The sequence below is a fragment of the Tenrec ecaudatus genome, chromosome 13 (genome assembly GCF_050624435.1).
Source record: "Tenrec ecaudatus isolate mTenEca1 chromosome 13, mTenEca1.hap1, whole genome shotgun sequence".
Lineage (NCBI taxonomy): Eukaryota > Metazoa > Chordata > Mammalia > Afrosoricida > Tenrecidae > Tenrec > Tenrec ecaudatus.
This window is the reverse complement of record NC_134542.1, coordinates 112,698,895-112,711,074: the sequence shown is the minus strand read 5'-3', so window position 1 is coordinate 112,711,074 and position 12,180 is coordinate 112,698,895. Positions and strand designations below refer to the sequence as shown.

The 12,180-nt window shown below is 40.1% G+C and overlaps 1 pseudogene; it reads left to right on the top strand.

Annotated features, from left to right (window-relative positions):
- Positions 1 to 5,413: 5,413 nt before the first annotated feature.
- Positions 5,414 to 6,374, top strand: LOC142424068 (ribosome biogenesis protein NSA2 homolog pseudogene; annotated as a pseudogene).
- The last annotated feature ends 5,806 nt before the right edge of the window (positions 6,375 to 12,180 follow it).

Sequence of the window (12,180 nt, the reverse complement as noted above, 5' to 3'; positions counted from 1 at the left end):
GAAATGATGAAGACAGAGAGCTACACTGAAAATTTCAAAGGGCAGCTGGAGAAGACAAGTCAAATATCAAAATGAAATGTGCTCAAGCTTTGAGTTGGAAAACCAAAAGGGAAGAAAATTCTCAATACATCTTAAACTGAAAGAATTGAAGAAAATTCAAGCCTTAAGTTGAAAAACTGAAAGGTTCTATAAGCTAAATATTGAACATGCAAGAGCATCAAAAGAAGATGGGTATAACACAGAGAGTCACTCTGCCGAAAAGAACTAGCCGACAGGCCACCGTTTCAGGAAGTAGCCGGTGAGCAAGAGCCAATGCTACTGAATGAAGAAGGTCAAGCAACCCAGAAGACACTAGCCAAAAACAAGGCTCCAGACATTGATGAGAAACAACTGAACTATTGCGCAGGCTGATGAAACACTGGAAACACTCTTCTACGCCGGGATATTTGAAAGACAGTTACTTGACCAAGTGACTGGAAGAGGTCCATATTCATACCCATTCTACAGAAAGGTGAGCCAACAGAATGCTCAGACAATAGAACAATATAATTGATATCACGTGCAAGTAAAATTTTTGCTGCATATCACTCAGGAGTGATTACAGCAGTACATTGGCAGAGAGCCACCCTAGGATCAGGCCTGATTCAGAAAAGGACTTGGAACAAAGAATATCGTTGCTGGTGTCATATGGATCTTGGTTCAAAGCAGAGACATTATAAAGATGTTTATTTGTGATTTATTGACTGTGCCAAGACATTTGACTACGTGGATCATAGCAAACTATGGATAACCTTGAAAATTGGTTTTCCTGAACCTTTCATTGGGCTCCTGTGGAATTTATACATGGATGAAAAGCTTGGTTTTTGTTTTGCTTTGCTTTTTAAAAAGAACGAGGCTGCAACAATGGGGTCAAGCATAGGTACAACAGTGAGAATCCAGACAATGTTTCATTCGGTGGTGCACAGGGTCGCTATGGGTAAGAACTAACTCAAGGGCACCTAACAAGAACAAGTGAAATTTGTGACTAGCTGGTGTTTTGGCCTTCACTGCCATATAACATGCTTTTCTCGTTGCAATTCAAAGCACAGCTTCAAAGCCTTCAATCGTATGAGTCTTGTTTTCACAAGTAGGGCTGGGGTGTTTATCCATGTCCCGAAGACTTTGGAGAATCTATGGGAATGACTATATTTCTTACTGAGGACATGAAAAACACATAGTGCGATCCATTCTTTGATGATCACACAGGCAGCCTACTGCTCATTCTATTGCATTGAATATTCTGTCATTATGTTTGAGCGCCTGGAACTTTGCTAGTATGCGATTTTTAACAAATCACCTGATGTAGGTAAAGGAAACACTTTCAGGTCAACACTAGTTCTTAACCATGTTACTGATCTTAGTTGCTTTTGAGCTGCATCTGATTCGTGACACCTTATGAATAGTGAATGAAACATCGCCTGATCCTGCTCCATCTTCTTGATCCTTAGTGAGTTTGAGTTCATTGTTGCTGTTATTGTGTCAATTCATTGCATGGGGTGTTCCCTCATTATCACTGATTCTTAACTTTATCAATTATGATGTATGTTTCTCACAGTTGGTCTTCGTTGTTGACATGTACAAAGTATCTGTAGTTAGCCTTGAAACATATACTTGTGGTTTGTTAATAGCTGAGAATAAATCTCTGGATTTATGACAAAATTAATAAAGATACGTCTGTGCTCTTCCTGGTGTTTGGTGCCATAGACTCAGTTTCAACTTAGGTACCAATGAGTCAAAAGTACAAAACAATGTCTGGTCCTATACCATCCTCACAATTGTTCTTGGGTCTGAGCCCATTGTTGCAGCCACTGTGTCAATCTATCTTGTTGAAGGTCTTTCTGCTTTTTGTGTTGTCACTTTACCATTTCTAGGAACTGGTCCTTATAACATGTTGAAAGTTGAAAGGAAACCCCCCATACTTACCCTAGGAGCATTTTGTCTGTACTTCTTCCAAGACAAAGTTGTTTGTTCTTTTGGCACCCAAGGTACTTTCAATATTCTTCACAGTTCCATAATTCAAATGCCTTGCTTCTTTTGTCTTTTCCTTAGAAAGTAATGGGAAAATGCCATGATTTGGGTCAGGCACAACTTAGTCCTCAAAGCAAAATTCTTGTCTTTCAACAGCTTACAGAGATCTTGTGCAGCACACTTACCAAAACAATGCATTGTTCTCTAGTTCTGTCTGCATCACTTTGCACAACAGCTTCTGGATCCATGTACAGTATTCCTTTGTGCAGTTCTGAGCGCTGCCCTTTGATCTAGGTATAGGTTCTGCATGAGCACAATGAAATGTTCTAGAATTTCTAATCTTCTTAAGCCTATCCATGGTTTGTTATGGTCCACACAGTGGAATTCCTTTACATAATCAATAAAACATAAGTAAATATCTTTCTGGTACTCTTTACTCTCAGCCAAGATCCATCAACATCAGTGACAACTTGAAGATACAAAAGTTTAGGGGTGGAGTTTAGCCTGTCAATCAGGCCATAGCCTGATGTTGCCTCCTTGTGGGCAGGCCTTTCTCATAAGGAGAGTCCTGAGAACCTCCCCACCTCTCTCTCAGCCTTCGCCTTCCTGCTGGTTGACCTTGATGGCAGTTAGAGCCCTTGAGATGCATCCACTGCCATTGGATCCACAAGACTTTGCACTCACTGGCCTGTGGTATCCCTGTATTCTGCATCATTGCTTGTGACTGCTTGAATCTGAAGAGGGACTTGTGAACTAGTATTGGATTTATGGGCTTCAGTTGGCCTAGGCTGGGATGTTTTCCTGATATATAAAACTTCTTGATATAAAACTCTTTCTTACACATATATGAGTTGTCACTGGATTTGTTTCTCTAGTCAATCCAGCCTAATACAATCAACAATGATATCTCTTGTTCCAAGTCCTTTTCTGACTGTCTTAGTCTTTGGCAGCTCCCTGCCAATGTACTGCTGCAACCATTGTTGAATGATCTTCATCAAAATTTCACTTACATCTGAATGTACCCACCTTTCATTGGAATGGGTATAAATATGGATCTCTTCCAGTCAGTTGACCAAGTAGGTATCTTCGAAATTTCATATTTTATAACTACTAATTTTCCTAGATTCATACCTTATACAATCCAATTGCAGTTATTAACTGATGTTTGTAGTTGTTTCTTCTCACTTTCAGTTGTGCTCCATCAGTAAATGAAGGTCCTGAAGGCTTTTGGTCAACCAAATTAATTCCTTTCTGGATTAAGACCTTATTTAGCTGTATAATGTTGAATTTTGCGCATGTACATTTGGTCATAGATAAAGATGGAAATTTAGATTCTGCATATTACTTTTGACTTAATGCATGAATGAAAAAGCAACGAAGTTAAGGTAACAAGAGCATATTTTACAAAGACCTTTAGTCACGGTAGCTCGCTTTGGTGAAAAATGACCTTGGCTGCATCTTTCATGCACTTTTGCATTTGGATTAACATGCATAATTCATACAGCAATCAGTTAACTGACTGTGGAGCTTGCAACAAGAGAGAATGTTTTTTATAAATCATTGCTGGTTAAATTGCTAGGACAATTAATAAAGCAGGAAATTGTGGATATCAATTTGTAGGCAATACATGTTCATCAAAAGCAACTAATTTCCCCCTCTCTTAGAAAGAAACTGCACATAAAATAAACACCAGATATCATTTAATCACATTTCTTCAGAAGGACTTGCTCAAGATTACATAACATTGTTTTTATGATTGTGCAAAAGTGCTTAACGTCAGTAGTTCAGTTATTTGCTTTAGAGTACTCAACCAAAAAAAAAACAAAAAACAAAACATTCTTTGACTTAAGATACAGAAATCAAATCAGCATTAACTAATCTGTCATTTATCACCCAAATTTAAACCCACTGAGTCAATTCTGACTCAGAACAACCATGTACAGGGTTTCTGAGGCTGTAAATCTTTATGGCAACAGACCAGCCTCATATTTCTCCAGAGGAGAGGTTGGTAGTTTGGAACCACTAATCTTGTGATTAGCCCAATGCTTGAAGACATTGGCCCACCAGAGTTCTTAACATCTTCCATAAGAGTTCTTAAAGTGAGGAGATGTTAGGTAGTCTTGTGCATTCACAGAGGGTCTATAGATTCCTCCCCAGTGCAGATAACCTCAGCATACATTAGTTGTGCTTTAAATGTTATTTTTTCATTATTTATTTCCATATTGATCACATGTAACCTAGAGAGTTTCAATTTGCCTGTGTCCTTTAGTAGTAAAGCTGTCTTACTTTCAGCATATCAGCTATAAAAATGCATGTTTTCACTTTTTAAAGATACACTGTTCAAAACATTTTGAAACCATTATAAAATGCAAGGTATGCCTTTAGAACTGACTGGCTGTTCAGGTAAGAGTCATATATGTGTTGTTTTTATTAAATGGTAGAAGGCATCCAGTGCAATGTCTTTAATACATAGGCTATGGCATTCAAGAGCTTTTGAAACCTTAGTTCATCTCTTAATGCTACAATGTTCTGAGATTATAGTAAATTACAGTAACCCAAACCTGCTATTACTCCTAATGGCCCAGACCCCACCTGGCAAAGAACCATGCCCAGCTCTGCTGTTTGCTGAAGGCAAAGAGAATACAAAATAGATAGTTGAGTTGCTAACTGCAACGTCAGTGGTTTAAAACCACCAGGCACTCTGGGGCAGAAAGATGGGCTCTCTAATCCCATAAAGAGTTACACTCTCAGAAACTCACATTGGCAATTCTAACCTGGCCAATAGTTTTGCTAAGAGTTGGAATCAACTCAATGGCAGTGAGTTTGGTTTTTGTTTGTTTTGTTTTTTGAGATGATACAAGCTACCGCCTCATGATAATTTACAGAGATTAGGAGTGTAATCATTATTCGTATCTCCTCTTTGTATGCCTGCATCAAATATTGTGTCTTGTTCATTTAAAATATATATATATATATATATATATATATATATATATATATATATATATATGAGATTGGCGTATTTTTGTTTGTATGTGGGTTTGTCACATCATGTTCCATGCAAGTACGATTTTATTTTGGTCTTTGGAGATTCCATATGTTTAAATAGACGTGTAAAGTGCCAGGTTGACCAGGGGTGTGCTGTAATAATTAGATTTTGTGTCAACTTGACCTGACCAGGATTCTCCAAAGAGAATTCTTTCCATGAAGATGCAGGTCACAGCTTGTTGATGCATCCTTAAGGACGTGTCATGTTTTCATATCTAGCCAAGAGAGGCTATAGAGAACGAATGCCATTTTTCCTTCCTTCCTTCCAGTATAGATCCTATATCTGTTCTCTTAGGATGTGTCTCTGTATTTCACAATATTTCCTGCTGATCTTTGTAGCTATTCACAGCCTACCATCATGTCTGATATACTGATTTCATTGGCATCTGACGCCTCAAACGTAATATGTGACAACCAAACTGGATTTAACCACTTCTCAACAAATCTGATGCTTCTTTCCTGTAACTGGCTACTAGGAATTGGCTTGTGGGTCTCGAGGACCCGAAAATTGAGTCGTTTATTGAGTTCCAGAGACTATGTCCTGACATTAGCTGCCTTCACCAGACTACAAAAGGAACATAACAAGTTACACCATAAGCTCTTTGAGTATCATTTTGATCACCATTGGAAAACGAGAAAGAGGAAAAGAGTGGAGAGGCTCAGGAACAGTCAAAGAAAGCCAACGTGATCACTGGTCTGAAGACCAAGCTCTACCATAAGCAGCATAGGCTGAGACTGCACGGAGGGCGGAAAGAGAAACACCAACGGAAGCATGATGAGAGGACTCCCCAAGGGGCAGTGCCTGCCTATCCAAGGGGAAGAGCGCCTAGTCTCAAGCTAAAGCACTTCCCAATAGGATTAGCCAAAACACAGGAGAAAGTGGGCGGATGGGAATTCCCTCTGCCCAAAGTCTGTGCTCTGGGGAAACCGAAGGACGAAAAGTTATTGGAACAGAAAAGAGGAAAAAGAAGGAAGGGAAAGAATGGTGACTACAGTCTACTTTGAAGTCAGTGGCTTTACAGGGAAACCACCAAAATATGAACGATTCATCAGATCAGAGGCCTTATGTTTCAAAAAGAAGCACACGTTCCACACCCTGAACTTAAAGCCACCTTTTGCTTACCAATATTTAGTGTAGAGAAAACCCATTGTCTCCACTGGATACATCATTGGGCATTATTATCGATGGCTCTGCAGTGAAGTGGGTGTGAGCGAGCAGGGCCTGGTGACACAGGAGGCACAGTGACTTGGGGGAAATACGCCCGGTCACAAAAAATCCTGGAAATGGTGGATGCATGAATGCAGTCTCACGGGTTTGATGGCAGTTTCATGCAAAGGACTCCCTTTCTTTCTGAGGATGACAACCCAGTCAGGAAAGCCAGCATTATTACCTATGTTTCTGAGTCCCACTCGCCAGTTTACATGTCTGAAGTCAGCAAGAGAGCTATTGATATGATGAGAAAACAAAGCGTTAACGTGGGCCAGTGCAAACAGAAAGGAAGAGGAGATTGGACGCACTGAGCCCCAATAACAGAAGACCTGAGAAGCTGCGGGGGGACGGCAAGACCATTATGCATGAAGAAAGGTAACAGTCATTAAAAAGAAAGGAAAGAAAAAAAAGATAGAAGTGGATGTCAGAAGATCTGAAATGTGCCCTTAACCCCAGAGGAGCTAAAGCAAATGGAAAAAAATGATGAAATGAGAGAGCTGAACAGAAAATTTCAAAAGGCAGCTCCAGAAGACAACAGAAAATATTATAATGAACTGTGTAAACATTTAAATTACCAAAAGGGTACAACATACTCAGCATATCTTAAACTGCAAAACCTCAAGAAAAAATTCAAAGCTTAAATGGCAATACTGAAAGATTCTATAAGCAAAATATTGAATGATGCAGGAAGCATCAAATGAAGACATATATAATACAGAGAGTCACTGTGCCATAAAGAACTAGTCAACATTGCACCATTTCAGGAGGTAGTAAATGAGCCAGAATCAATGCTCCTGAACAAAGAAGTCTCAGCTGCACTGAAGGTATTGGCCAAAAGCAAGGCTCCAGAAATTGAAGGAAAAACCAACTGACGTCTGTCAGCAAGCGGATGCAGCACTGGAAGCACCTCTTCCTTTATGACAGGAAATTTGGAAGACAGCTACTTGGCCAACTGACTGGAAGAGAATCATATTTATACCTGCAATAGTTTATTGTGCCAGCCTGGCCAATAAACACAAGTAGGATTAACTGAAAGGCAGAGGGATAAATGGCTCGGTGAGCCTCGCCTTGCTTGCTCTGTGCCTCAATTTAAAGAGGCACACTACCTGTGGGATGCCTAGCCTGTGGACTGTGTCACTGTAACTTGAGGTCCCTTTAAGCCCACACGATTGGAATGTTCATCTCTGGAGCTGGGGACCGACAGTTGATGACAGTTGGGGACCTGCCTTGCTGCTTGCTGCCTGGATATATAGCCCAGCTCTCACTACAGAGGGGGACTGGCAACTGGCGGTTCTCAAGCCTTAAAGGACTGCTAGTGTCTCACTGCTGTATAATTTAACTGTTAATTTCTTGTATTATCTATCTGTCTATAATTTAATGGTTCATTTCTTGTATTATATATCTATCTTTATAAATATATTTATATATAATTACTAGCAATCTGGTTTGTCTCTCTAGAGAACCCTGTCCAACACAATACCCATTCCAACGAAAAGTGACCCACAAGAATGCTCACATGACAGAGCAATATCATTACTATCACATGTAAGTAAAAGTGTTGCTAAATATCATTAAACAAAGTTGCAGCAGTACATTGACAAGGAGCTGCTAGAAGTTCACTCTGAATTTAGAAGAGGATGTGAAGCAAAGGATATCATTGCTGATCAGATGAATCTTGGCTGAATATGGAGAATACCAGAAAGAAGTTTACTTGTGTTTTATTGACTATGCCAAGGTACTTGACTATGTTGATCATAACAAATTGTGGATAGCCTTGAGAAGAAGGGTGAGGTAGTCAGTTTTTTGTGCCACCCTGGCCGATAAACACATGTGGGGTTAATTGAAAGGAGGAGGGATAAATGGCTCAGCAAGCCTCACCATTTTAGTTCTTGGGTCTCTTGCTCTCTGATGGTCGGACCAGGGTGCAGCTGCCTTAGTCAGTTCCCTGCTTCAGCTGGCAAGGCTCACTTCCTGCAAGACCTTCCTAAAGAGAAGCCACATGGACCTACCCCGATGCAGCCCTGGGTGCTGGAGCACCTGTGTAAAGACCCCTGCCAGCATTGATATGCTTACACATTCACAGATTTGGCTTTCCTCCTGCAGTTGGCGTCATTATGTGTGTTTTGTGAGATGGACTTTGTGGATTGGTGGTGGACATATGGGCTAATGCTGGACTTGTGGGCTTGGGCAGCCCTGGGTTGGGATGTTTTCTTGATGTGCACTTACCCTTTACAAAAACTTCTGTCTTATACATATGAGTTTCTGTGGATTTGTTTCTCTAAAGAACCCAGACTAACACAACTGGGAATTCAAGAACACTTCATTGTTCCCATTTGGATCCTGTACATGGATCAAGAGGCTGTGGTTAGACCAGAACAGGGAAATACTGCATGGTTTAAAGCAGGAAAGGTGTGCATCAGGTTTGTATCCTTCCACCATACGTATTGAACCTGTATGCTGAGCAAATCATCCGAATAGCTAGTGATATACAAAGAAGAGTGTGGCATCAAAGCTGGAGGAGGGCTTATTAACAACCTGAAACATGCAGATGACACAAGCTTGCCTGCTGAAAGTGAGGGGGACTTGAAGTGCCTGCTGAAGATGATCAAGAACTTCAAGGATTTCAGCCTTCAGTATGGATTACAACTCAATGGAAAGAAAACTCATAACTGGACCAATAAGTAATATCATGATAAATGGAGAAAAGATTGAGTTGTCAAGGATTTTATCTTGCTGGATCCACAACCAATGCTCATGGAAGCAGTAATCAAGAGATCCAAATATGCCTTGCATTGGGTAAATCTGCTGCACAAGTCCTCTTGAGAATGTTGAAAAGCAGGGAGATTTTTGAGGACTAAGGTGCATCTGACTCAAGCCATGATATTTTCTATTGCCTCATATGTATGTGAAGGTAAACATTGAACAAGAAAAAGTGGAGAAGAGTCAAAGCCTTTGAATTGTGGTGCTGGTGAAGAATTGAAAGTACCACGGACTGGTGAAAGGACAAACTGATTTGTATTGGAAGAAGAATGGCCAGACACATGGATATTGAGACATCTCCTTACATACTGTGATATGTAGGAAAGAGAGACCAGTCCCTGGATAAGGACGTCATGCTTGATAGAGTAGATTGGCAGTGAAAACTAAGAAATCCATCAAGGAGCTGCATTGACACAGGTCTACAACAACAAGTTCAAGCACTGGAACAATTGAAGGAAGACACAGACCAGGTAGTATACAGTTCTGCTGTGCGTGAGTTGCTGTATGTAGGAATGGATTCATTGGCACCTAACAGCAAACAACATAACTATTATATCTAGCACTGCTAGCCTAGTGGTTGTGCATTGGGCTGCTAACCATAAGGAAGATGAGGTTTTCTAACTCCCACAGAAAATTAAGCTTGAGACACTGCATGTAGTGGCACAACTCATCTCAATAAATGAAATCAACAACAATATCCCATTAAATCCTCTGTAAATGGGATTCTCTTTCTTTCTCCCCCTTCCTCCCTCCTTCTTCAATAACCTATCCCCGTTCCACGCCTGTCCTTGGCCTCCTCGTAGTCACCCAAACCTCGGTGTAAAAACCACGTTTTTTCTCCGCATCTCCATACAATAGTGAAGTTGTTAAATATTTATTTTTATAAGATGGACTAAATCTGCTAAGCATAATGTTCTCTGCTTTTGCCCATGTCTTGCAGTGTTCCATGGCGTCATCACTGTTGATGTTGCTTTCACTGGTGCGCAGCGTTCCATTGGATGAATGTGCTAGATTCTGGTCATCCATTCTCCAGAATCAGCGTTTGGGGCTGTTTTCACGCTTTCGCTCTTATGGAAATCATTGTAATAAAGATAGGTAAGCACGCATTTTAAAAAAAGAAGAAGAATTAAGCTTGAAAACACAAGGGCAGTTCTACCCTGTCCTATAGGGCTGCTATAGGTAGGAAGTGACTTGACAGTGAGGGGACTTTTTTTTATCATTTTATTGGGTGCTCATACAGCTCTTATCACAATCCATACATACATCCATTGTGTCAAGCACTTTTTGTGTAAATCATTTTACTAGGGGCTACATTTGTTTCCCTCATCATTCTCAAAACATTTGCTTTCTATTTGAATCCTTGGTATCAGCTCCTCATTTTCTGCTCCCTTCTCTCCCTCCCCCATGAACCCTTGATAATTTATAAATTATGATTTTGTCATTAATACTTGTGTCAGCCACTTTCCTTGGAATGAACTTGATTTGTATATACATATACAAGTGACAGTGATTTTGGCTTTTCTAGAAAACCCAGCGTAACACATTCAGTCTGACACTTTGTCAGACCAGTGATAGTTTCTTTATATATTTCTGAATATTGTTCTACATGTGTTCCTCCCTCTCTGTTCATGACCTTCTATTGCGACTCTGATAAGCCAGTAGTGGCCTTGATCACCATCTAGTTCTTCTGGTTTCCAGGTAGGGCAGGCTGTGATTGGTGTGGTGCAAATCTCTTTTGGATATCAATTTTCCATCTTAGATGCTAAAACTCTGTTTTAAATGTCACCATCTCCCAAGTGTCAGGAAACAGGTGGCACCAAGTAGCTTTGGATATTAAGGTAACTGGGGGAAATGCAAATAACGAGAATTGGTTGAAAACTCAATACACACAGAGAGCAGATGCCTCTCTCATGTAATGCCCACTCCAGAAGAAAGCTAGAATTTTTTCTGTTAATCAGAGATGCCTGAACATGAGTCACCAAGCATGCTTAGGTACAGTACAAAAAAATGAATATTAAATGGGTATGTTTTTACCAAGAAGTCCCTGGGTGAGATAAATAAGTAATTCACTAGGCCGACTCAAGAATCACTCTACAGTAATCCTCCTACATGGGCATAACAAAGGTATGTACCCAAAGGGTACTGTAACCACCATTCCAAAGGTATTATACTGTAACCACATGCATAGAGCTTATGATTTACAACACATATTTTGTGAGGACACAATTCAATCTATAGTAAGATCAAACATTTATAGGAAAAATCCATATGGAAAGTTGTGGCTCCGGAAATGTACTGTAAAGTTAGCAGCACATGTGGCCAACCAGGGACACACATTCCTCAGTTAGAAGTCTCTGAGGAGACGTCCTGGTTTTTACAAAGGACTTAGACCTTGCAAGACCTAGAAGTGCTCCTTGGATGGCAAAGAGCCAGCGGAGAGTGGTGAAACGAAGCTGCACGGAGACCAGTTGAGTGAACTCAGACTCTCCTCAGTATGCTGCTCTTTATTTGATGCTAAGTGGGAAGGCCTTGAAGGAAATAATGGTAGAACACGATCAAATTTCCATTCCGAAGCACTATGAAAATGTGTTTGGAACATGTAGGTGCAAAGTGACTAAGGAGGAGAATTTCACATTAGCCTAGGAGGGGTAATAGAAGCGTAAATTGAAAGAAATACACAGATTTCACAGACACTTGGAGGTAAAATCAATAAACAAACCAAAAACTCACTGCCATTGTGTCCATGCTGACTCAGAGTGACCCCCTGTGCATTTCTGTGACTGTAAATGTTTATGGGGGTGAAAAGCCCAGTTTTTGTCCCACAGAGCTGCTGGTGGTTCTGAACCGCCGACCATGACATTGCAATCCAACGTGTAATCACAACATCAGAAGGACTCTAAATTCAGTAGAAATGGATTACTTATGGAACTTGGAAAAGATGAAGCTGGAGATGTACAAGAATGATGTGTAACATCCTAACCTGTATATTTAGAACACTGAAATTATTTTCTAAAATATATATCTCCTTGATATAATGTGAAATAGAAAATAAACTTACTTAAGAAGAGATCATAAATCTTCAAAAGGTAGCAGTTTGGACTTTTGCTTTTTTTTAGAGTATCTGATTATAAAGTGAGCATAGATAAAGCAAGATA